Source organism: Grammomys surdaster, unplaced genomic scaffold (genome assembly GCF_004785775.1).
Source record: "Grammomys surdaster isolate TR1022 unplaced genomic scaffold, NIH_TR_1.0 269, whole genome shotgun sequence".
Lineage (NCBI taxonomy): Eukaryota > Metazoa > Chordata > Mammalia > Rodentia > Muridae > Grammomys > Grammomys surdaster.
The window spans coordinates 2,385,074-2,409,604 of record NW_021604710.1 but is presented as its reverse complement, the minus strand read 5'-3'; the positions used below and the strand labels follow the sequence as shown (position 1 = coordinate 2,409,604).

Here is a 24,531-nt window from a genome sequence, read left to right as displayed (position 1 = left end):
GAGGTTCTACCAATACCTGACCAATACAGATGCAGATGCTCATAGCCAACCATCTGACTGAGCGTGGGGACCTCAACAGAAGAACTAGTGGAAGAACTGTACGAGCTAAGGAGGATTGCAACCCCATAGAAAGAATAATATCAACTAACTGGACTACTGAGAGCTTCCAGAGACTAAACCACCAACCAAAGAGTATACCTGGAGGGATCCAGACACATATGTACCTGAGGATGGACTTATCTGATGGAATTATTGGGAGAGGAGGCCATTGGTCCTGTGGAGTTATGATCCCCCAGCATAAAGGGATGCTAGAGAAGTGTGGCGGGAGTGGGTGAGTGGGTGGAGGAGCACCCTCATAGAGGCAAAGGAGGGGGAGGAAATGGGATAAGAGGTTCTGGAGGAGTAACCAGGAAGAGGGATATCATTTGAAATGTAAATGAATAAAATGATTAATAAAAAATATTATGTTATATAAGTGAATATAATAATAGACCACATTATTAGCTTATATTTATATGAAACACCTTCAATAAGCTAACTTAGACAGACAAAAAGTAGGTTAGTGATAGCTGAGAGGAAGATGTGGGGAAGAAAAAAATTAGAAAGAAATGCAGAGTGACTCCCAATAGCTTGGATTGTTTGGGGGAAAAATTAAAATGATCCAAAATTTTTCTGCTAAGTGTAACACAATGCTGGGTTGAGCGTATACCACTGGACTGCACACTATATACCTCCTACATCTTACTTTTTAAGCAGGTAGACTTTATAATGCATAAACTGTATTTTAAGCTGTTAAAAATTAATGTAACTTTTATGAATATGTTTATAATACTAAGTAGTCAGCTCTGAAATCATATAAAGGTAACATATGGATCAAGCATGTATTTACATATTTAGGAATATATGTATGTATATATATATATGAATATATAAAAGATACACACACACACACACACACACACACACACACACACACACACATATATATATATATATATAATAAAACAAAGAAAAAGAGGCCATGAACAATGGCCTGGGCACATGAGAGGGGTTGTAAGGGAAGGGGGAGAGGGAAAATGATGCAATTATAATTTTATTTTAAAAGATAAAGACTATTAAAATAAAAATTAATGCAACTTGCCACATTAAAACACTGAAAAGTATACATCTCAGTATCTGTTTTTTAAAATAACAGCATTTGTCAAAAAAAAACCATTCTTGATGAAGATTACAACTACATAGGAATAGAAAACATCTTTCTCACTCAGTAAAATCTATTTACAAAAATATATAGTTAACATCGCTTTGTGTGGTTCTTCTAAGAGCATTACTATATCAGCCCTTCAGTGACAAGAATGCTGTGACCCAAGGGCTGTATGGTGTCTTCTTGGGATCATGATCTGAATACATACGATTTCACAATGAATTGTATAACTTTTACTGGATTTGAACTTCAAAAATATAATATTAGCACTTCAGTATTTGTGGATATTCACAATCAATATTGCTGTTCTATGTGATAAGGTAACCAATCTTGGGTGCTGAAACAGGCTGATTTTTTCCTTATTTACTTTCTGCAGTGCTGAAGCAAAATAACTGGAAAGCCCTAATGGAGGAAGAGTCTTTTCTGGTTCACATTACAAGAATACTGTCTGTCATGCTAGGACAGTCACAGAGACAGAGAATGAGGCAGCTGGTCACGCTGCCTCACATGGCACAGCAAAATGTGATGAATGCTGGTGCTCAGCTTGCCTACTTGTCTTCTTCATTCCAGTACCCCAAGAGCAGGGAAGGGTCCTGCCCACATTCAGCATGGATCAACCTGATCTAGGAAACCCCTCACAGATATACCCAGAGGCTAACCTAATATACACAGCCCATTGCCAGCATGCCCAGGAGGGTGTTAGATCCCTGTGAGCTGACATGGCCATCACAATATTTTTTCCTGTCTTCCAACACAGAATTGTTATTTCATTTAGGTAAAAAAAAAAAATGTTTTCAATAAAATATATTTTGGGAGAAAAAAAACGTTATCGGTGTTGGAAGAAAGAAAGATATTTATAACGACTAGACTAAGACAATCAGTTGCTAAGATTAATGCTATTATACTCAGCTTGAAGAAAGATATACACAGTATAAGACATTTTATTTAGAAAGAAATTATTTTCATTGAGCTAGAACTTTTGACTTGCTAGTGGATGTCTTTTATGCCCCAGTGGATGATTGCATATACATAAACATATAGACAACACTAACTGGACTCAGTGGATTATAATTTAGAAAGAAAGAAAGAGAGAGAGAGAGAGAGAGAGAGAGAGAGAGAGAGAGAGAGAGAGAGAGAGAGAGAGAGAGAAAAGATGAAGTTGGGAGGGAGATGTGTAGGGAATGACCAGGAGAAGGTTGGAAAACGGACTCAGTGTGTATATGATCACACTACATTTTATGAAATTTTCTAAGAGTAAAACTTTAAAAGAATTATAATGTATAATGTATGACTTCTCAAAATCAGATGTTTAAAATATTCAGCCTAGGAACTAGAGAGATGGGTCTGCAATTAAGGGCTATTCTTACATAGGACTTAACAGGCTTGAATCTTTGGGCACCCAAGTTAGAATCTCCTGTGACTCCAGTTGCAGGCCAATGTAATACCTTTTGTTTCTGAGTCAGTGGCACTCACATGCACAAACCAACATATAGATCTTAGAACACACATACACACACACACACACACACACACACACACACACTTAAACTGATAAAATAAATCTTTAAAATTTTTGACAAACTGTTTTTATTAGTTTATTTTCATTTTGTGTGGTACAAAGGAGTTGTGACCATCCCGTACAGATGACTTGTAACTGTGTGCATGAAGGTGTGTGTGTGTGTAGAAATGAGCTTCACAGACACACTGTGAACCATAAAATCATGTTTCCCACTAGTTCACTTTCTTCCACCATGTGTATTTAACCCTGCTTCCAATATTCATGTACTCCCCCTTTCTTCTCACTCATTCTTTTCCTGTTTTCCCACCACCCTTATTTCACACACATAAACATGCACACACACACACACACACACACACACACACACACACTTTAATTGTTTTATTACACTGTGCATTTTTCAGTCAATGTTAACTGAAATACCCTATTATTTGAGTCTCAAACACCATTCACTCTAAATCAAACTGAGCCTAATATGAGATAATCCTGTCAACTCTTTCCAAATAACAACAACAAAAAAAAAAAAATGAAGGGAAGTAATAGAGATACACAGAAGACCTTCCACTCATCTTAGATAAGGTGGCTGCTCAGATTCTGTTCTCATCTACTACTTCAGTCTGCAGGCTGCCATGGTGCTGACACACCTGTACAGAAAAAGGAAGGCAAGGTAGTACTCAGATTCATTTATTCCAAACCCCAGAGACATAAGGTTGTGGTGGTGGATGATTATTTCTCCAGAGCAAGGAGCGCTTCCTGATGTAAATGAGCTCCAAATAAGAAGCACTTATCTATCCTACTTCTTTATAATTGCTTTATTTCTCATAAGAGAGTATATGAAATACTTCAGAGCATTATGTCTGGGGGCTGGGAAAATGGCTCAGTGTATAAGGTGCTTCCTGAAGAAGCAGGAGGATCTGAGGTGGGATCACAACATCTGCATGAAAATTTAGCCACCATGGCAGGTGTTTGTGATCTCAGTGTTGAGCAAGTGGAGTCAGGAAGGTATCACCTCTCTCTGACTACCTGGTCTGGACAACCAACAAGCACAAGGTCAAATGAGAAACTGGTCTCGAAAATAAGGTGTAAAGCAACAGAGAAAGAATCTATCTCATCATCAAACTCTGGTCTCCACATTTGCATGTAGAGTCATAGGAACCTGTAAGTATGTGCATGCATGGGTGCATAAGCACCAATATACATATATACTGAAGAATATTGTGCTTTCATGTCTAATCCCAAATTTTTATAAGAGCAAGGGAAAGTAGTCATCTTCTAAAGTGTACTAGGTGGAAAAGGGAATACAGAGAAGTACGGGACAGCAGAAGGATGATAATCGGAATCTACAAAGCACTGGTGAGCAAGAAGAGGCATGGTGAACCAAGCATTGTTATTGAAGCTGAAGTGAATGTGCTGGGGAAAAACAAACCATTTATGTGCACTCTGTACATCCATCCTCAAGAACACGCCTTTCACATACTCTCTCCAAAACAGAAGTCAATAGACAAATGTAGATACATTTTAATTAAATTTAAAAAGTTAAATAAAATATTCTCAGCAGTATTGAGCACATATATTACTGAGAATGTGCTGTCTATATTTTTAGAATATTATCTTGTGTATGATAAATATACAGTTTTTTCTTCTTTATTCTATTCTAAATTGAGTTCAATAAAAACTTATTTCTGCATTCATACTGGCTACACAGAGGGAGCTGAAAAGAGACTGTGAAGAAGCTGGTAGAAATATGAGGCAGCATGAAACAAAGCACTTTCCTGACCACAGAAACTTGATCTGCTGCGCAAGACTACAGGACATTGACACACGTGCATGTGTCATGAAAGTCCTTCATAGTATGTTGAGAATTCTACATATTAGAAGGTTCTCAGTAAAAGGGTTTTTCCCACACACAGGTATCTTGGCAATCAGGAGCCAAGGAATATCACAAAGTCACACCAGGTAACAAATCTCACACAAGAGATTTATTGGTTAGAAACACAGAACAGTGGCTGCCTCTGAATGAGAAGAGATACAGCAGATGGTTGCACAAAAGGGAGGGCTCTCATAGGGATTTTGGAGGATACCCAGTGAGCTAATGGAAAAGTATAGTGAGGAAAGAAGTATTGATTGGCAGCCAACTTTGAAACATTGTTTAGCCACTAACACTGGGCTATTGGGACAGTCATTTCCAAGTCTCAGAGTTCTGGGCAAGACCAGGGGCAGGGTAATTTTCCACTAGCCTGTTTCCCTACTTTAAACACTCACTCTTGAGGGAACAGGTAAAATATGACATATTTATGAAATAGAACCTTGTACAACAGCAAAGATGAGTATAGTGCAGGCATCAGAATGAATGAATCTTTAAGGAGGGTGAGAAGAAATTTCAAGATATATATATATATATGTATATATATATTCAAAATTTACAGTCAAAGGAAACAATATACTGTTTTATACTGTTTATGGATACATTTGCATATAACACAAATATTTGATACCGTAAACACAAAATTCAATCCAGTCTTCAGAAAAAGAAGTCAAAGAAAGCATCTGGAACTAGTGATGTAAGCCTGCAACCCCAGAGACCCAGAAAACTGAGATAGGATGATGGCAAGATCCAGGTCGCTCTGAGGAACAGAGCAACAAGTTAAGATGAGCTGGGTCATCTTGATGATGGATCTCAACATTAAAAATTCAACTATTTTTATAAGTGTAGAATGATATAGCTCTGTGGTAAGATGCTTACCTAGCATGTGCAGAGCCTTATGGTCAATAGTCAATACTGGAGAGAGAGAGAGAGAGAGAGAGAGAGAGAGAGAGAGAGAGAGAGAGAGAGAGAGAGAGAGATTGAGAGAGAGAACAATGATTGAAAAAATTCATACAGGGTTGAATGGTACCAACAAAGGTCTTTGAGGCTGATGTTTCCTAGTGGTGGTTTCAGATAAATGCATTTATAGATACATTTTTCAATGTACATTGTATAAGATATGTCCAGTGTGTCATCTCATTGTGAGGATTTTCTACCATGTCTCTTTTTTGTACCCCTTTCTTTCCCATTCTCACTTTCATTATCAGGCAACAATATGTTCACTCCATTGAGACTCTCAAGTGAAGGTAAAACTTCCTGAGCTTTTCACAGATTTTGCTGTTTCCTGACCCCTGAAATGTCAGTCATTGTGTTTCTAAATTTGCATTACTATATTTGGGTCTGCATTCATAGCCTAAATTGGCATTTCAAAACGAAAAATGAATATTAATATATGCTCCTCAACTCAGAGCACATCATCCTGCAAAACAAATGAATGGTGCCAATTCAGGCAATCTATTGTTTAATCTTGTGTCATACAAATATTGACTCTTCTTATAATGCAGTATCATTACCAAAGAGAATCCACAGCACTTAAGATTCGCGAAGTATCACAGAAGTCTCAGCACACTTTATTAACATTCCTCGACAAAACACTGTTGATGGCATTTCATTCATATTTTAAAATCCTCTCTGATTTACTTAGCTAAATCTCTATGCACTCTCTCTAATTCTTTATTAACTACAAATTTCCTTTATATCCTAGTAGGGTTTCAAAAATAGTATTCAGATGGGAAAGCCTATTGAAAATTATTTGTTTAGTTATTCCCATGTTGCTTTTGTGAATTACTGTGGTATACATAAACCTATTTTAAAACAAATTATGTATTTAACCACACTAGATGGGTATGATGGCTATTTTGTATAACTCGTGGCATTTTAAATTATTGAATTTATTTCATTTTAAATTATATTACTTAAAAGTGTTCTACAACTCAGAAATTAAATACAAAATAAAGCCAAATTAAACTAATAGAAAAATAAGTAGTCTATGTGAATTCATTGGCCTCTAAAACATGTAAATTAGAAGACAGGAAAACAATTCCGTTGTCCAGTGGTCTGACCAGAGTCTTCCACCATGATCATTACTCCATTTTCTTATTATATAGATGACAAAATACTAGCCCATGCCCTAGTGTCCTAGTGTGAAAAAGAATGATATATTTTTTAAATAAAATGAAATGTTTTAGTTATAAGATCTACCTTTAAATGACTTACAAGATAGGGCTCATTTTCACTTTCAAAATATGATTGAAGTTATTCCAGTTGGATTTGCTTTCCTTTCCTTTTTTCCTGTGATAAAATACCATGAGTGAATGCATCTTAAGAAAAAAAATAATTTATTTAGCTCAGTGTTGTAGTTCGTCATCAGGGAAACAAAGAAAAGATTCTGAAAGCAAGAACTGAAGCAAAGACCATGGAGGAATGGTGCTTACGGACTTGTATCCCCTAGCTTGGTCAGCCAGCTTTCCTACATAGCCTAGGCCCACCTGCCTAGGAATGGCACCACCCATACTAGATTGAGCTGTTCTACTGCAACTAGCAATCAAGAAAGTGTCCTGTGGAAATACCCATAGATCAGTCTGATACAAGCAATTCCTTAATTGAGTTTCATCTTCTCCAATGTGTCAAGTTAACAGCAAAGATTATCCACTAGAGGCATTAGATATGAGTACATATTCTGGAGTAATAGCAGAAAACAGTGCTGTACAAAGGGACAATAGCTTGTGGGAAGGAGCAAAAGAAAGGCGGATATCAGAGTACAAGTGATCTGGATTGGGAAATGGTTGAAAGAAGATAAAGGGGTTCTAATTATGAAAGAGTGAGACTTAAATACAGAAAAAAAAGGAGGAAGATAATATAACAGTAAAGATGTCTGAAAAACTCATAAGAAATTTTATTACTATCTACCTTTAAAATTCCCAAAATATATTTATGTTAGTACATAAGTATATGTATATAAGTTAAATGAAATTTTTCTATCTGGGCAGACAATGATCACCATCTCATGAGCCAAAGGCTAAAAAAAGCCTCAATACAAATCATAAGAATCCCTCTTTTAAGTTGTTGGTCAGAACTGTCCAAGAGACTCCTAAAACATAGCATGCTATTGCTACTACCCTTGGTTGCACACAGTGGTGGAAGTCAGACCCTGTTGTTTAAGGAAGCATGCATTTCAGACACATGGTCCAGAGGCCTCTAAGCTGTAAGTACTCTGGAAGCCTCCTTTCTAGAGACTAGCTTCCATGATACCAGAAGATACCACACAAGCTTTGGAAAGAGGGTAGCAAGCACAGTAACAATGACATGAGAGCAAATACAACAGCTCACAAAACACAGTCAAGTGGACCGAAAGACCTGAAGGAATGAGCATATCCCTTCCCTAGGTCATCCAGATTTGCAAATGACTTCAAATCAACCTGGTTTGCTTTACTACAAAAAAAAAAAGATTTTAAAAGCAAATGAGTCAGGCCTGTAGTAAATGGAATCATTTGAGAGCATTTGAGAGATATGTAAACAAGAGAAGTCTAACCAGGAAAGAAGGAAGAGAGATGAGAGGGGGGAGCTCATAAGAAAGAGAGATAAAAATGCAAATAAATCATAAGGAGTAAAGAATCAGAGAAAGCCCCAACTGCAGACATACTCTGGCATAATCGTTTCTGACACTCAACAGTTGCCAAGATACACTTTAAACTTATTAAGTGCTGTTTTGCCGTCACTTAAACATCCTAAGATAATTTCTGCAACTTGGAATTAATATAGTTCAAGTAACTTCTGACACACAAAAGAATTTAAATCTGAGCTAAACTTGTCAAACTACTTAAAATGTACAAAGGAATTTTAAACTCTTGACAAATCAACAGGTATTAAAGCCAAGGAAACACTGGTTGTTGACAGCTGTCAACAGTTAATAGTTCTCTTACTATTTAAATAGAAGTAATCTGTAATTTGAAAATTTCAGGACGAAGAATAAGAATGTCTTTTCAAAAATCTGAGGAAGAGTACTCCAGAAGCATAGTCAGTTGGTACTTCATGATCAGTGTTTCAGTATATCCCACCGCTCAGGAGCATGCCAGGAACCATTTCTAGAATGATGTATATTTTGCAGCAGTTAGTAAGACCTTGCTTTTTTTACTAAGCTTTTCCTGACTAGTTGCACTAACATCCATTCTGAATTACTGGTACCAACAACACATATTCTTTTAGAATCTGTAACTCAAAACTCAGGATGGCATCAAACTTCTCCAGAGCTCTTTCCTGCTATATGAGCCACTGGGTCACAAAATATTTTCATATTGTTTTATGTATGGGAAGAAGCAATACTCCCAGTATCATTATATGCCATGACAAACATATCTGCTAGACAGGGGTCCTAGGTAAGGTATTGAATTCAGTGTCCAAAAAATGAGCCACTAAACTGATGAATTTTGCTCATCTACTCTTGCCTTCTGGGATCCTTGACCAAGCATTTGGAGTTTACAAATAATATACAGATAATAGGGCAGGTATATTTGATTTTTATTAAGAGTCCTTTTGAGGTCCTTCATTCCTCAGGCACCCTTTATCTTCCTGGGACACGTCTCACACAATGTATGTTCCACTTTGTGCTCTTACAAGCTATGGCAGAACTTTCTTAAATATAGGGAATTTTGAAATATCTAGATACAGCTTTGTCCAGAGCAACCCTGTAGTGCCTCTTCCCCTAATACCTATATTACTGCTTTCCTCTCACCTCAACCTATCTCTTGGGAAAGGGACCCCAACAGCAGATAGTGTGGGATATTTGGAATGACAGGAGAAATGAAGAAAGTCTTCATCAGCAGGATTTCATTTCAGGCTAGCCTAGATTGACGGACTAGATTTCTGTAAGTAGAGATGGGAAGAAGACAGTTCAGACGGAGAAAAGAGAAAGTCAAGGCAGAGTGGGAGCTGAGAGGTAAAGAGGCAGCCGGTGTGAAGAAGATCATCAGATCATCAGCCCATCGTGCTATCACAGAGTACATAACACCCCAACTGCATGAGAGGCTTTGGTTGTTCTGTAATTGTTTTTCAAATCTGACAGCTAAGACTAGACTCACAAACTGAAGGTCATCGGCTAGTTAAATATTATGTTTTATATGTGAGCCTTGCAATGCTGAAAGAAAAGAAGACGAGAAGAATCTTAACCTCCAGATCATACCTATGATGCATCCGCTAAAACTTTCTTATGTGGTATTTAACCTTTTGTGTTGGTAGCATCCGATTTTAAACTCACACCAAATTTACTGACAACAACCACCTGGACATCTCTCCTCCCTGTCCCCCCACCCCACCCTACACACACACACACACACACACACACACACACACACACACACGCGTGCGCGCTAACAACTGCTGACCTACAATTTTAAGCTTCATACTTTTTCTGCCTTCAGATTTGATCTTTCCCTAGTGAATCACTTTTCATTTGTCTTGATTAAACCTCGCTCTATTGATTTCCGGTCTTTCTTCTGTTTCTCAGAAACTGGCTGGATATTAATCTGTTTTCTGTGAAATTAGCTATCCCTCCTGACACTGGAACGCTTGGTAAAAAATAAATAAATAAATAAATAAATAAATAAATAAATAAATCTAACAGCATTGAATAACGCCCATTTTAAAACTTTGAGAAATACATTTAATTCACATAGGAGGGAAAAAATCAGTACACGACCAAATCTTATTATTATGAATTAGTTTCTATGCTTTTGTTTCAGTAGAGCGAATTGCAAGAATTAAGAATCACTTGTGGGAAATGAAGCTTTATAGTATGCTTTCTTAGACCAGAGTTATGATTCTAACAAATGTCATATTACTTTTGATTGAATATTTTGTGAACTAAATATAGTATACATCTATTTATTTAATCTTTAGTATCCAAATATTGTAATTAACATTTAAGTTACAGAGTGCATGTCATACAGAGATGTATAATTTGAGCCTTGATAGAGTATCATCCATTTCTAATTCAGTCATTCAGCTCACCTATGACAGAGTCTTACTTCTCAGCCATACTGAAGAATGCTGGAGCGTGAGTAGTCAACAGTTGTTTTCTGTTCTTAGGGATCTGTGAGGAAGACAAATCATAGTATTAACCTCACTATTAACCACTATTAATGGTGTGTGAAACCATCACACACCATTCCCACAAGTAAGCTTCCTTTCATATAAATGTTTCCTATATATCCATCCCTTCCCAGCATGTCATCCCCTTCCCCACATCCTGCCTTTCTGTGTTTATAACCCCTGTGAAAATGAATTACAATTTGAGAAAAAATAAATAAATTAAAAAAAAAAACAAATATTATCTCCTTTCCTGGTTTCCCCTCTGCAAACTCCCTATCTCATCCCCTTTACCCTGCTTCTCTGAGGGTGCTTCTCCACCCACCCACTCCTGCCTAACCACCCTAGCATTCCTCTACATCGTATATCAAGCCTTCACAAGACCAAGGGCCTTCCCTCCTATTGATGCCAGATAAGGCCCCTTCAGTTCCTTAGTTCTTCCCCTAACTCCTCCATGGGGGTCCCTGTACTTAGTCTGATGGTAAGCTTCAAGCATCCACATCTGTACTGGTCATCTGGCAAAGCCTCTCAGGAGACAGCTGTATCAGGCTCCTATCAGCAAGCACTTCTTGGCATCTTCAATAGTGTCTAGGTTTGGTGCCTACATGTGAGATGGATCCCCAGGTAGGGAAGTCTCTGGATGGCCTTTTCTTCAGTCACTGCTCCACTCTTTGTCCCTGTATTTCCTTTAGACAGGAGCAATTCTGGGTTAAAATTTTGGAGATGAGTGGGTGGCCCCATCCCTCAACCAGGGGGTGACGCCTAACCACTGGATATGGTCTCTACAGGTTCTCCCTCCCCTTTGTGGGGTATTTCAGCTAATGTCATCCCCACGGTGTCCTGGGAGGCTCTTGCTTTCCTGGCATCTGAGACTTTTTAGTTGCTACCCTCAGTTCCTCATCTCCCATTGCTGCACACCTCTTTTCAATTTCCTGACCCTATGTACATCTCCTTCATCTCCTCCTATACCTGATTCTCCCCTCTTTCCCCCTGCAACTCCTCTCTTACTCCCAAGTCCCTCCTACCCTCTACTTTTGTTTATTATATTGTTCCCCTTCTGAGTAAGACTAAAACACCACTCTTTGGTCTTCCTTCCTCTTGAGCTTCATGTGGCCCGTGAGTTGTATCATGGGTATGCCATGTTCTTTGCCTAATATCTACTTATCAGTGAATACATACCATGTGTGTTCTTTTGTGACTGAGTTTCCTTACTCAGGATGATATTTTTTAGATCCATCCATTTGCCTAAGAATTTCATGAAGTCATTGTTTTTAATAGTGAGTAGTATTCCATTGTGTAAATGGACCACATTTTCTGTATCCATTCCTCTGTTGAGAGACATCTGAGTGCCTTCCAGATTCTGGCTATTTTAAATACGGCTGCTATGAACATAGTGGATCATGTGTCCTTGTTACATGTTGAACCATCTTCTGGGTATATGCAAACTGAATCCAAGAACACATCAAAATGATCATTCACCATGATCAAGTAGGTTTCATCCCAGGGATGCAGGGATGGTTCAATGTATGGAAATCTATCAACATAATCCACTATATAAACAAACTCGAATTAAAAAAACCACATGACCATTTCATTAGATGCTGAGAAAGCATTTGACAAAATTCAACATCCCTTCATGATAAAAGTCTTGGAAAGATCAGGAATTCAAAGCCCCTACCTAAACATAGTAAAAGCAATATACAGCAAACCAATAGCCAACATCAAACTAAATGGAGCAAAACTTGAACCAATCCCACTGAAATCAGGGACTACACAAGGTTGCCCACTCTCCCCCTACCTATTCTATATTGTACTTGAAGTTCTAGATAGAGCAATTAAACAACAAAAGGAGGTCAAAGAGATACAAATTGGCAAAGAAGAAGTCAAAATTTCACTATTTCCAAATGATATGATAGTATATTTAGTGACCCCAAAAATTTCACCAGAGAACTTCTAATCCTGATAAACAATTTCATCTAAGTGGCTGGATATAAAATAAACTCAAACAAATCAGTAGCCTTCCTATAAACAAAGGATAAACAGGCTGAGAAAGAAATTAGAGAAATAACACCCTTCACAATAGTCACAAATAATATAAAATATCTTGGTGTGACTATAACTAAATAAGTGAAAGAACTGTACATCAAGAACTTCAAGTCTCTGAAGAAAAAAATCAAAGAAGACCTCAGAAGATGGCTTTTGTTTTCTTAAACATGGCAAAATATCTTATGTGATGAGTCACCTGGACTGCTGGCATATCACTTGGTGGTACTGAATGCTGTGTCTCCCCACACCCCTTTCACTGGGCTATAAATTCTCTGAAGCTAAAGTCATGTTTGCTGGTCTTTGTTTCTAATTAGTACCAATGATGCCTAGTCATAAGCCTTTGGAACTATGTATGAATGATACAAATTACAACTAATTGTCACAAAGGGTATTATCAGTGGTATTATTCTTAGGTCTTTGCTACTCTCTTTCTTCAGGCTTCCTCCTCTATTACCACTGTAATGACATAAACTAAAACTACCAACACAGACCTAATTTTAAAACAAGCCTGAGGTACAATGCACTTCTTGAAAGAAGGGCATTCTATTCTACCTTTAAAAATACTTTGCAGACAAGTTTTCAAACTCAAGAAAGGCTTTAAATAGTAAACAACCTCTCACATCAACACTGAAGATACAGTGCTGAAGTTCAAATGGTTTCAGATTTAACACATTAGTGCAAATTAATCTTAGCAGTCAAATAAACTACAGCAAATTCCTCATGATCTGATGAAATTAAAAGTCAAGAAGGAAATAGATTTCTGAAGAAATACTACATGGACCCACAAATCTATTTCTTTGTCCTGCAATAAATGAAATAGATGGACAGAATTCTATATTTTCAAGCATTTTCTGTGAGTTTTCAAATGTACTCCGAGTTTCTCTAGTGCTAGCATGGCTCTTTTAATGTCTCATTTTCTTAGTCTCCTACTCTGCTTTTCCAAAGGTAATACCAAACACACTTAATCAGGCAGGTAAATCAGAATTCTCAAGTGTGTCCAGTTATAAGAAGGACTATTTTTGCTTCTGCACAATCAATAATACATTGAATTTAGACTTGAGGGAGGGAGTCTAGAAATTTGGGGTGAAAAGTCCCCACAAGACGATTTTTTAAAAAATACTTCTCTGCTAGTTTCTTTTCTGTTGCTGTGGTGAGACATCATGACAAAGGCAACATATAGAAAAGTTTATTTTAGGCTTAAGATTTCAGAAAGTTAAAGTTCATGATGATAAAGTAGAGGTAACAGGTATCAGGTGACTGGAGTAGCCACTGAAAGCTCATCTTCGAATAGTACAGGTCTTTTGAAACCTCAAAGACCAACCCCAGTAACATACCTCCTCCAACAAGGCCACACTCCCTAATCTGTCCCAAATGGTTTTACTGACTGGGGACCATAAATTCAAATATATGAGGCTAGGTGGGACATTCTTATCCAAACCACCACATCATCCACATTCAGAGATGCCTAAATTGATGCTAATGTATTTATTAACTGTTTTGTAATATTTAACTTGATTTAATTTAGAAAGAATTTACTACATGTTGATAAGATGCTTGTTATATAGTGACAATACGTGTAAAATTTCACCAAATATACATTTTATCCCCAGATTTTCAAACCCTAGCTTGGCATTCATGACCTCTAGGGTAGAGCTGCTATATATAACCAATTCAGAGAGTAAAAAGCAATCTATATAACATAAAAATTATATGAAAATGTGCTATTTAATATCCTTTTACACACCTTTATGTAATGAAGGCTAACACAGAAAACTAACAAACCTACAAGACAAGTTTACCCATTCATTAGGAGAGAGACTGGAAAGGAAGAAAATACTGAAGTCTTGTCCTTATTCTCATCAGTCCTGTTCCAACAACCACACATGCAGTAGGAAGAGCTATATGACCAGAGAAACCCCCAGAATTTCCCATGGAAAAGAACAGGCAAGTCAAAGAAGTATTAGAGTCAAGTCACACCTGAATATAACTTGAGCTCCAGATGACAGTAGCTAAGATATATCTTTCCCAGTGAGATTGACACTAATCAAGTTAATACACATCACTAACTCCCTCAACTTCAGGAATGGGAGACACATTAAAAGCAGAAATAGCTGGGGCTGAAGTCATAACTCCATCATAAAAAAATAAAACACAAAGGAATAACTTTGATTCATAGGAAATAAAAGGAAGGTACACCATCTCTTAAAATAATTTTTATAGAATTTAGTTCAGTTTCTTAAGTTACGGATGACTCTTGATATCTAACAAATATAATCTCCATTTCTATAAAGGAAAGATCCAGAAAGATGCTGAGACAGAGAACAGGCTTGGGGTCAGATTTAATGAAAGTGAGTCCTAAGTCTCAGCAAGAGCTCAGCTTTTATATTCATGAACCCTTCATTTTTTTAAACTACGAAGTGGGAATTATGTTTTAGGGTTAAATGAGGGGAAAAATAAAATTCCAAATCCATGTTGTGAACTCAGTAAGTGTTAACCCCTTTACTTCTTCAGATGATTTGAATCTTAATTTTTGTTTTGTTTGTTTTTTTAAATTTTTTTATTCACTTTAGATTCTGATCACAGACCCCCCTTCTAGTCCCACCTTTACAAATACCTCCCCACGTTTCTCTCTCCACTTTTCTTCAAAGAAAGGAAGCCCCCCACTTTGTGTACCACTCCAATCTGGGGCATCTAGTCCCAGTGGTACTAGGCATATCTTTTCCCACTGATGCCCAACCAGGGCAGTCCAGGTAGACGGAAGGGGATCCAATGGCAGGGAACAGAGACTGAAACATCCCCTGCTCCACTTGTTAGAAGACCCACATGAAAACCAAGCAGCATATTTGCTACAAATATGTAGGGGCTCTAGGTCCAGCTCCTGTGTGTTCCATGATTAGTGACCCAGGCCCTGTGAGCCCCCATATTCCTAGATTAGTTGACTTTTAGAGGATATATTTATACGCACGCGTGCAAACACACACACACAGTGAAAGAGAGAGAGAGAGAGAGAGAGAGAGAGAGAGAGAGAGAGAGAGAGAGAGTTTATACACCATGAGCTTCAATTCTATGATTTTTTTGTAAAGCATTGATGACTTAGTTAGTTTTATGTCAACTTGAGAGAAGCTAGATTATCTGAACAGAGACCTTAATTGATAAAATGTTTCCATAAGATGGGGTTGTAAGCACCTTGGGGGCATTGTATTGATTGATGATTGATGTGGGCAGATGCAGCTTTATGGTAGTGGGGGGAGCACCATCCTTGGCTAGTCATCCCAAATTGTATAAGAAAGAAGACTGAGCAAGCAATGGAAAGCAAACCTGCAAGCAGAACTCCTCCATAGCCTCTGCCTCAGCTTCTGCCTCCAGGTTCCTGCTCTGAGTTCCTGCTGTAACTTCCTGAATGATAGACTTCAAACTATAAAATAAAATAAGCCTATTTCTGCCCAAGTTGCTTTTGATCATAGTGTTTCATCACAATAGTAATTAAAAAAAAAGATGGACAAATTCCACTAATATGTGGATGTCAGCATTTTGCTTCCCACCAACTAAGCCAGTTCATCTCGTCCTAAAGAACTTACAATCACAGCTTATCCTGAATCTCTCTAGTTGTGGTAGCTACACACAGATGATCTGTAAACTCAGATGCGTTTCTGATTATAATCACAGGGAGTAGCTTCACCGAATTGTAAAATTCTGTGCCGCTCAATTTGAATTGTAAAATCCTCTCCAACATGCCCTCTTGAAGCTCAGTTCTCTGTAGATAGAAGTAAAATGAGTTTCCTAATTTACAGTCAGTGTTATGATGCACCAGGTAACCATAGCTCTCAGGTGAGGAACGCGGGACTTGACGCAGCAATTTAGGGGTTTTATGGTTAGAATCATTTTCGTGTTAATGGGTCTATTGACAATCATAATATTGGGCGATAAAAGTTGGTGTTAACTTTACTCAGCCATTCCCAAATTTTTTCACATTCCTTTTTTTTTTTCCTTATTTAAACAGTCAATGACAGTCTCAGCTGAAGACAACTTAAGAGATCCCTAAACCCAAGAAAAGCAGACTGACTAACTACAAGGAGAACTCTGTCTACAGCCAGGATTTAGTTCCCTCTAAGAAATGGTTTTCTCCAATTAATTAATTCACTTACTTACTTATTTAACTTACTTACTTATTTATTTGCAACTGTGGCCCTGGATAGCCTAGACCTCATTGTGTACCTCAGCCAGGCAGAGATCTGCCTACTTCCACATCCAGAGTGCTTGAATAAAAGCTGTGTGTCACCAAGCCTGGCTTATTTTTCTTGTAATCAACATATAACTGTGAGACACTAAAGTGCCCACATTTTCAGTGAATTCTTATGCATGTATACATGGAGAAATGGCCCTCCTAAGGTTGCTGAGAAGGTCCATGGAGTTGCCTCACACCCTTTACCCAAACTAACTCTGATTAAACTCAGTTCTGAGACTTATCATCACAGATGTATTTCTCTTTTTTTGAACTTTGCATAGAGTAATATAATATAGTCTTTTATGTTTGTGAAGCAAGCTTCTCACATGTATTTGTTGTATAAGAAGTCATTTAGAATGAATATCTTCAGGAGTTAAGCTCCAGATCATAAGTTAGAAATACATTTTTAAAGTTATCAAACAGTTTTCTAAACTGACTGAACTAACTTAAGTAGTCCCCTGCAATGTATAAGTTCTTGGCACTCCACATTCTCACCAATACTTAGAAAAATGTTTTCAATGAGTTTGAATTTGGATTGTTTAGAATATATACGCAGCTTTTCATATCTATATAGATCATTATTTTAAAACCTAGCCATTTCATTTATTTAGGTGTGTGTGTGTGTGTGTGTGTGTGTGTGTGTGTGTGTGTGTGTGCCATGATACATAGAACTCAGAGGACAACCTATGAGAATTAATTTAATCCTTCCACCATGTGATCCCAGGGATTGGACTCAGGTCATCGAGCTTGCAAGCACTTTTACCCACTGAGCCTTCTCACTGACCCACTTACTTGTTTCAACTTCAAGTTGTAAGTTGTAAAATATTCAAGTTCTCAGAAAACTGGTTCTAGGAAGTTCAACTAGCTAAGCCACCACCATGTAACAAGGAGCAAACCTGGAATGAAAGCTCAGACTCCACTTTCAGGCCAGCTATCTTTACCATAAATGAGCAGCATCTCCTCATACCCAGTCGTCACTCTAGCTTAATTTTAAAATTCTCATTCGAGTAGCTTTACAAGGCAAGTGCAGCCATCACGTGACATCATATTCCTAGGCTGAGTCACAACACTCCTCACACACGAAATGACAAGTGTGAATTAAATACCATATACTACAAAAGAAGGAGAATCCATGGTGACATTCAGCATAAGCTGTCATCAATAAGACTCTGCTCGAGTCTGGGAGGAGCATAAGCAGAGTCTGTGTGCATAAAATATGACCCCACTTCAATCCGGCAAATACCATTCAAGAAAGTAGAAATGTAGTTTGGATACTGTGAGGATCTTCCTAATCTTTTTTTCAATTTCTTTATATGTAAAATGAGAAACGGAATAAGTGATTTTTAAGAGGCATCTCCAGATTAGGAATTCTACAGATGCTTTAAGCATAAACATAATTTATATGATAGTAGGAAATATAAAACAAGACTAGAGTTTTTAATGGATATCTGGTTAGGGAGACAGACTTAAGTATACAAAACAGAGACCCATTCTTTCTGGTAAACTGGCATTTCTATTAATTACCCATGAACATGAACTTGATCTTACTATTGTTTTGTGAATCAATCATGATTCCTTCTCTCTCCTTTCTTGTCTTCTATAGGTATTTGATTAAGTAAATGTATGTTTTGTATTTCACACAAACAAATAATTTTCCTACAGAGTTACACTGTATCATAATGATATATTTGTTACTGGTTTATCTGAGAAATATGAGATCAATTATTATGCTATACAAAAGCAGAATTCTGAAGGTAATAAATCTCAAGTGAATAATATAAAATTATATTTATAAAGTCTGAAGTGAAATTAACATTAGTCATTTTTTACCAAATGATCTGAAGCATATTTCTTTTTCCCAAAATGATCTCAAGGAACGGCATAAAAACTCAAAGGAACCTTTTGGGATTGCTCATACCTAAAAGAAAAGTGTAAGGCAAAATTACTACTCAGTGCTTTTGGTTCTGATCTGTTTTGACTGAATGAGAATTACAGAGAAGAGACATTCAATACTTCACTTAGAAATCACCTTTTCCCCTTGTCATGTGAGGATTCATGCTTATTTTTAATTAGAAATTGATCAAAGCCTAATAAAACTTGAGGAGTGATAACAGTAAAATTTCTTCTCCCAAGAGTCAAGTTCAACCTCGTGAATTTTCTCCTGTTGGACTCACTTTTCTGCCCCAGCCCATGTCTGAGCAGGGATCTGGTGGATGAATTCCAGTTAATATTCTTGTATTGTTTCTCGAGAAATTCTTAATTCCTGGGAGCAGTTCTGAAAAGCGAGTCAGAGAGAGTGAAGAAGTGTAAATAATTATCAGGCAGCATAAAATGAACAAAGATGTATTTGAAGAAGCTTCTAGAGGTTTAGAGAGATGAACAATCTAAGAAGATTTGGATGTAAATACTTAAGGTTAGGCCAACAGAACCTTTGATTGATGTTCACTCACACCTAACTCCTCAGCTCTCCCTTAAGAATGGGTACATGTTTGAAGAGGTGAAAACAAGACAGCATGAGCTAATAAAGGAGTAGGAAAGCCATTAGGGCAGGGGAAAGCTGCCCAGAACAGTTTACAGTTACAGATCACAGTGTGGGTGAGGGTACTATGTCATGTCCTTGTAGTCAGGCTTGGGATGAGCTGTGTATTTGATAGAAAATTTGTAGAGTCCTGTCATATGGGCCTATAGATACATGGATAAAGCTTCCTTGGCAGAGAATGGCCAGATGTCTTCCTATTCTCTTCCAGGGAAAAATAAAACTCACAAACCTAGGAATGAAGCTGAGGTGAATTAATAAGGAATCTAACATAGCAAAGTGCTTCCATAAGGAAGTACAGGAAGAGAAACATGCTATGTCAGTCACAGTCAGGGCCCAGACTGGGCTGTTTCATGAGTAGAGCTCAGACGTAGAAATGAGCAAGCCAAAGTGGTGCCATTACCAAGTGTCAAAACATTGAGATTATCAAGCTAGAGTGAGATCACAGTGAACTTGGAGGAGCAAAGTTGGTCTAGCCTTCATCAGGTAAAATACAAGGTATCATGTTCAGCTGGGATGTAAGAGATGATAGTGAAAGAAGTGAGTGAAGGATCCTAGGCTCCCTCATTTCAGAGTCTGGCACAGGCTTCTCTGTGGTCATAGTTTGTCTAGTCTATTTTCCTTACAGTGTTTGGCTCAGGCTCTTCTGGGTTTGAGGTTTGGCCCTAGCTTTTGATATGTTAGTGCATTACCTGGAATCATACCAGTTCATCTGTGCTGATGATTGCCAAAATGAAGGCAGCCCAGACTCAGTACTCCATCGATATTTTCCTCCCTGCTATTTCTACAGCAGGGCCTGCCATAACAGAATGACACAGGAGGCCAGCAACAAGAGAAGAGCTTTATAATCTTCCAGAGGTTATGTTGGAGTTCTATAGCAGGTGCAGGTTGGGTAGGTGAGTTTCTGTGTGATCGTGAATGGCCAGCCCCTGTAGAGGCATTTTTCAGATCCCTGCTCATTTCTCCTCTTCCACCTGTCCTGTTAGAATCTAACAGATTGTGGAGAAATCAAGGAACAAAACAAGTCTGTCACCCAATCCAAGGCTTATACCACTAAGTATAAGGAGATCGGGCTTTTAGCCCAAGTATTTGTGATGTAGTCCAAGCCACAGCACAGCCAAGGCCTCCCAATCAACTTCCTCCTCCTTCGGAATACAAGGAACTATTGTAAAATATTTGGAATTTTGGAATTTGGGTTTCTTTAAACAGACACAGACACACAGACACACAGACACACACACACACACACACACACACACACACACACTTATTATAAGAATATGTTTTCATTTTAATCCTAGGTGTGAGATATGGGACTACTTCTGATTGTCCACAGCAAAAGACTGTTATTTGCAGCCTATTCTAGCAGTGGTATGATTTTTCCAGCTGGAGATAATTTCTGCAATTGTGTAACATCTGGAGTTCTGGGGACTTTTCAGATGGTATGTAAATGCTAGGACCCCAAAGATGGGTTGTTGATTGTTATTGGTTGCTGTCGGTCGTGGTTTGTTAAGTAGCTATATACAAAGAAGAAACAAAAGGAAGAACATAGATATCAAACTTACCCCAAGGAACTCGATGTCTCTAGTCAGCAGGAAGTAGTCTAAGGATATCATTGTTAATTTTCTGACCCCTGTCTTCATTCAAAGATCTCTTTCTTTTCCTCTCTATTCTTTTTTCTCACTTAACTCGTGTTAGGATAAAGGGTGGGAAGTGGATGAAGAAGCATGGAAGAAAGAACCCATAAAGTAGCGAAGGCAAGCTACATTGAACACTCTGCTGCCCTCAGATGTAGATCAAACCCATAATCATGAGTGACCACTGTAAAATCATGGGTACTGATCATCTCATTATGGAAACCTCAAAGAGTACTCAGGCCTCTGGGTTTCTTCCAGGCTGCCACACTCTTGCTCTCATTCAACTCAAGGACATGTGTCCTCAGAGGCATGTTTCATGCCAGGCTTATCTCAAAGATTCTTCCCTGGGAATACCCTAAATCTAGTCCTCCTTTTATTGAGAGGTAACTTCTACCCTGAAAAGATGAAAATAGGCAGAGATACCACTTCCTCATGCTAAATGTCCAAATCTTAAATCCTGCAATTATCACTTTGTCTGCTTTTATAGTATGGTTTTGTTGTTATCGATAAGCCGGTAGGGTGCCATCTACTATCTCCGGGGTCTGTGTAGGCACACATTTTTTGGAACTTACATTTTTTTATAATTTATTTATTTATTTACCCTCCAGATTTTATATTCTCCCCACCCTGTCCACTCTCTGACTCTTCCACAACCCATACCTCCAACCCATCCCATTGTCTCCACGAGGCTGTCCCCATCCCCCACTCCCACCCAACCTGAACTCTAAACTCCCTAGAGCCTCCAGTCTATTGAGGGTTAGGTGCATCATCTCTGAACACAGACCCAGAAGTCCTCTGCTGTATATATGTTGAGGATCTCATATCAGCTGGTATATGCTGCCTTTTTGGTGGTCCAATGTTTGAGAGATCTCAGGGGTCCAGATAAATTGAGATTATTGGTCATCCTACAGGGTCTCCCTCTTCCTCAGCTTCTTTCAACCTTTCCCTAATTCAACCACAATGGTCAGAAGCTTCTGTCCACTGGTTGGGTGCAAATATCTGCATCTGACTCTTTCAGCTGCTTGTTGGGTCTTCTGGAGGGCAGTCATGATAGGTCCTCTTTTGAGAGTGCTCCATAACCTCAGTAATAGTGTCAGGACTTGGGACTTCCCCTTGAGCTGGATCCCCCTTAGGGCCTGTCACTGGACCTTCTTTTCCTCAGACTCCTCTCCATTTCAATCCCTCTAGTTCTTTCAGACAGGAACAATTATGGGTCAGAGATTTGACTGTGGGATGGCGACCCCCTCCCTCATTTGATGCCCTGTATTCCTGTTGGAGGTAGGCTCTATAAGTTCCCTCTCTCTACTGTCAGGCATTTCATCTAAGGTTCCTCCTCCCCTTGAGTCCTGAGAATCTCTTGCCTCTCAGGTCTCTGATGCATTCTGTAGGGTTCCCCCAACATCCTACCTCCTCCCTAGGTTGCCTGTTTCCATTCTTTCTGCTGGCCTTCAAGGCTTCAGTCCTTTTCCCCCACCCAATACCAGATCAGGTTCCCCTCTGCCCCCTCACGAACTTACTTTTAATAATGGTTTAACCTCTCCTCTAGACTACCACACAGCAAAGGTAGTAGAAAAGAAAATTTACTAGGATATGAGATAAGTGTACCTCTTCAACAATGGTACTTTGGGGATGAGCTAGATCATTGCTGGCAGCAGTTCAGTCTCACACCAAATACGACTCAGTAGCTCCTTTCCGGTCCTCTAGCCAGGCAGATACCACACGTAAACCAGAAGATACATTCCTGTCCTTTTGGCAAATAGATACCAGGCATGAACCAGCAGTTGTACTTCAAACCTGAAGACACTACAAGGCTCACCAACTAGCCAGAAGTGAAGTGGCAAGCTGCATCAGGAACCTTATGTGCAGTTCTTGGGTGAGCAGTTCTCTCAATGGTGGCATTACCACAAGGTAAAGTTAATAATGCTATGTAAGATGAACCAATACATGCATGTCATTAGTGAAGAGAAGCAAAAAAGAGCAGACCAAACCAATGCCCAGTGCTCATCTCCTACTGTCTGTGGGGTCATATTTATACTCCTCCATCCAGGGTCCTTTCATGTATTTGCTATATAAAAGCATCTTTTCACCTGTGTCTGCTTCAGGAAAAGATCATTTGACATAACTGACTTCCCAAAGAAATTAGAAATTTCCACTTCAGGTCTGTGTACAAAAGTAACTCAAAATTCAGAATTCCATCATCATTCAATTGCCAGTTTGAGACGGGATGTGGTTCCATAGCAGAGTACTTGTCTAGCATGTCAGAATCCTTAATTAGATCTACAAGAAGCCAAAAATAGGTAGGGAAACTATGAATAAAGCCTACAAGAAATGAGTACTTTGCAAAAAAGCACTACATCCATGTGTCTCATAGACACACGTATCTGTCCTGTCCCTGGTGAAGTTCCTTCCTGGATGATGGCACAGATAAAAGGAGGCCTGCATTGTCCTGCCTAGTGCCAAGCCACCAGCCTCGGGCAGTGACAAGTTATGCAAATGCTATAGTTGCTTCATTAGTCTGGAAGTAGGCGCAAGAAGAGTAAGATGGAGAGTTCTAAAGGAGCATAATCTGATGTGATACCTGACCTCGAAAAGTCCTCTCATGAATGCATTGGCCTATACTCAGAAATCTTCACACATAGCACACAGTCAAAATACGATAAAAATTCACATAATACCTAAATACAACAGAGTAAAGAGGTGTTGTTGGAGCCGAATTTCCTGTTATATCAAGAGCTATTTATACTGGAAAGGGCCAATGACCACATGTATAAATATTGCTGTTTCCAAGTAGAGAGATAATGTCCCTTCCTCCTGAGAATCCCAACAAGATCCCCAAGGAGCTTTTGCTACCTGTTATGGTGAGCTCCCACAACAGATCCCATAGATGGATAAAGAAAACAACAGGAGTTCACCCTCCAGCAGTCTAAATGCTGCTGCACTAGACCACAGACAGGCTATGTCAATATGGTACTCCTGTAGTTATTAACACATAAGAGTGCCATCAATTACAAGTAAGGACAGGGTACAAAAGTGATTGAAAACTTTGTTTTCAAGCCTAGGCCTTTACCATCATTAACTTTTAATCTTGAGTTATAATAAGGTTCCACACACCACAAAATGGATAGGTAAATGACATATAGTTAAATGCATTGCTTAAAAAATAAACAAGAAAGTTGTGGGTATGGGGTAACATAACCTGTGAGCATTTTGCAGAGGCAGCCCTATTACCTAAGTTTCATAGATTCAAGGAAGCATCTATCTTTACCTCAGCCAAGCTTTCCTCTCAAATGACTGCGTGAAAAGGTGAATGGCCACACTTTCCACGAAATATGTCAAACTCACTACCCAGACATGGTGGAAGGTTATCAGTGATGGAAAGGTTTCATTTGAACTGTCTTGAGCCCAGTGTCACTTTG

At 38.5% G+C, this 24,531-nt stretch overlaps 1 long non-coding RNA gene across 1 annotated transcript in view; it reads right to left on the bottom strand.

Moving 5' to 3' along the window:
* The window catches only part of LOC114628537, a 36,963-nt gene extending 26,297 nt beyond the window's left edge, over nt 1-10,666 (bottom strand). The window contains exon 1 of the long non-coding RNA XR_003712483.1: nt 10,594-10,666. This is a non-coding gene — a long non-coding RNA (uncharacterized LOC114628537). The remainder of the gene's footprint in view (nt 1-10,593) is intronic.
* Between the last annotated feature and the right edge of the window lie 13,865 nt (nt 10,667-24,531).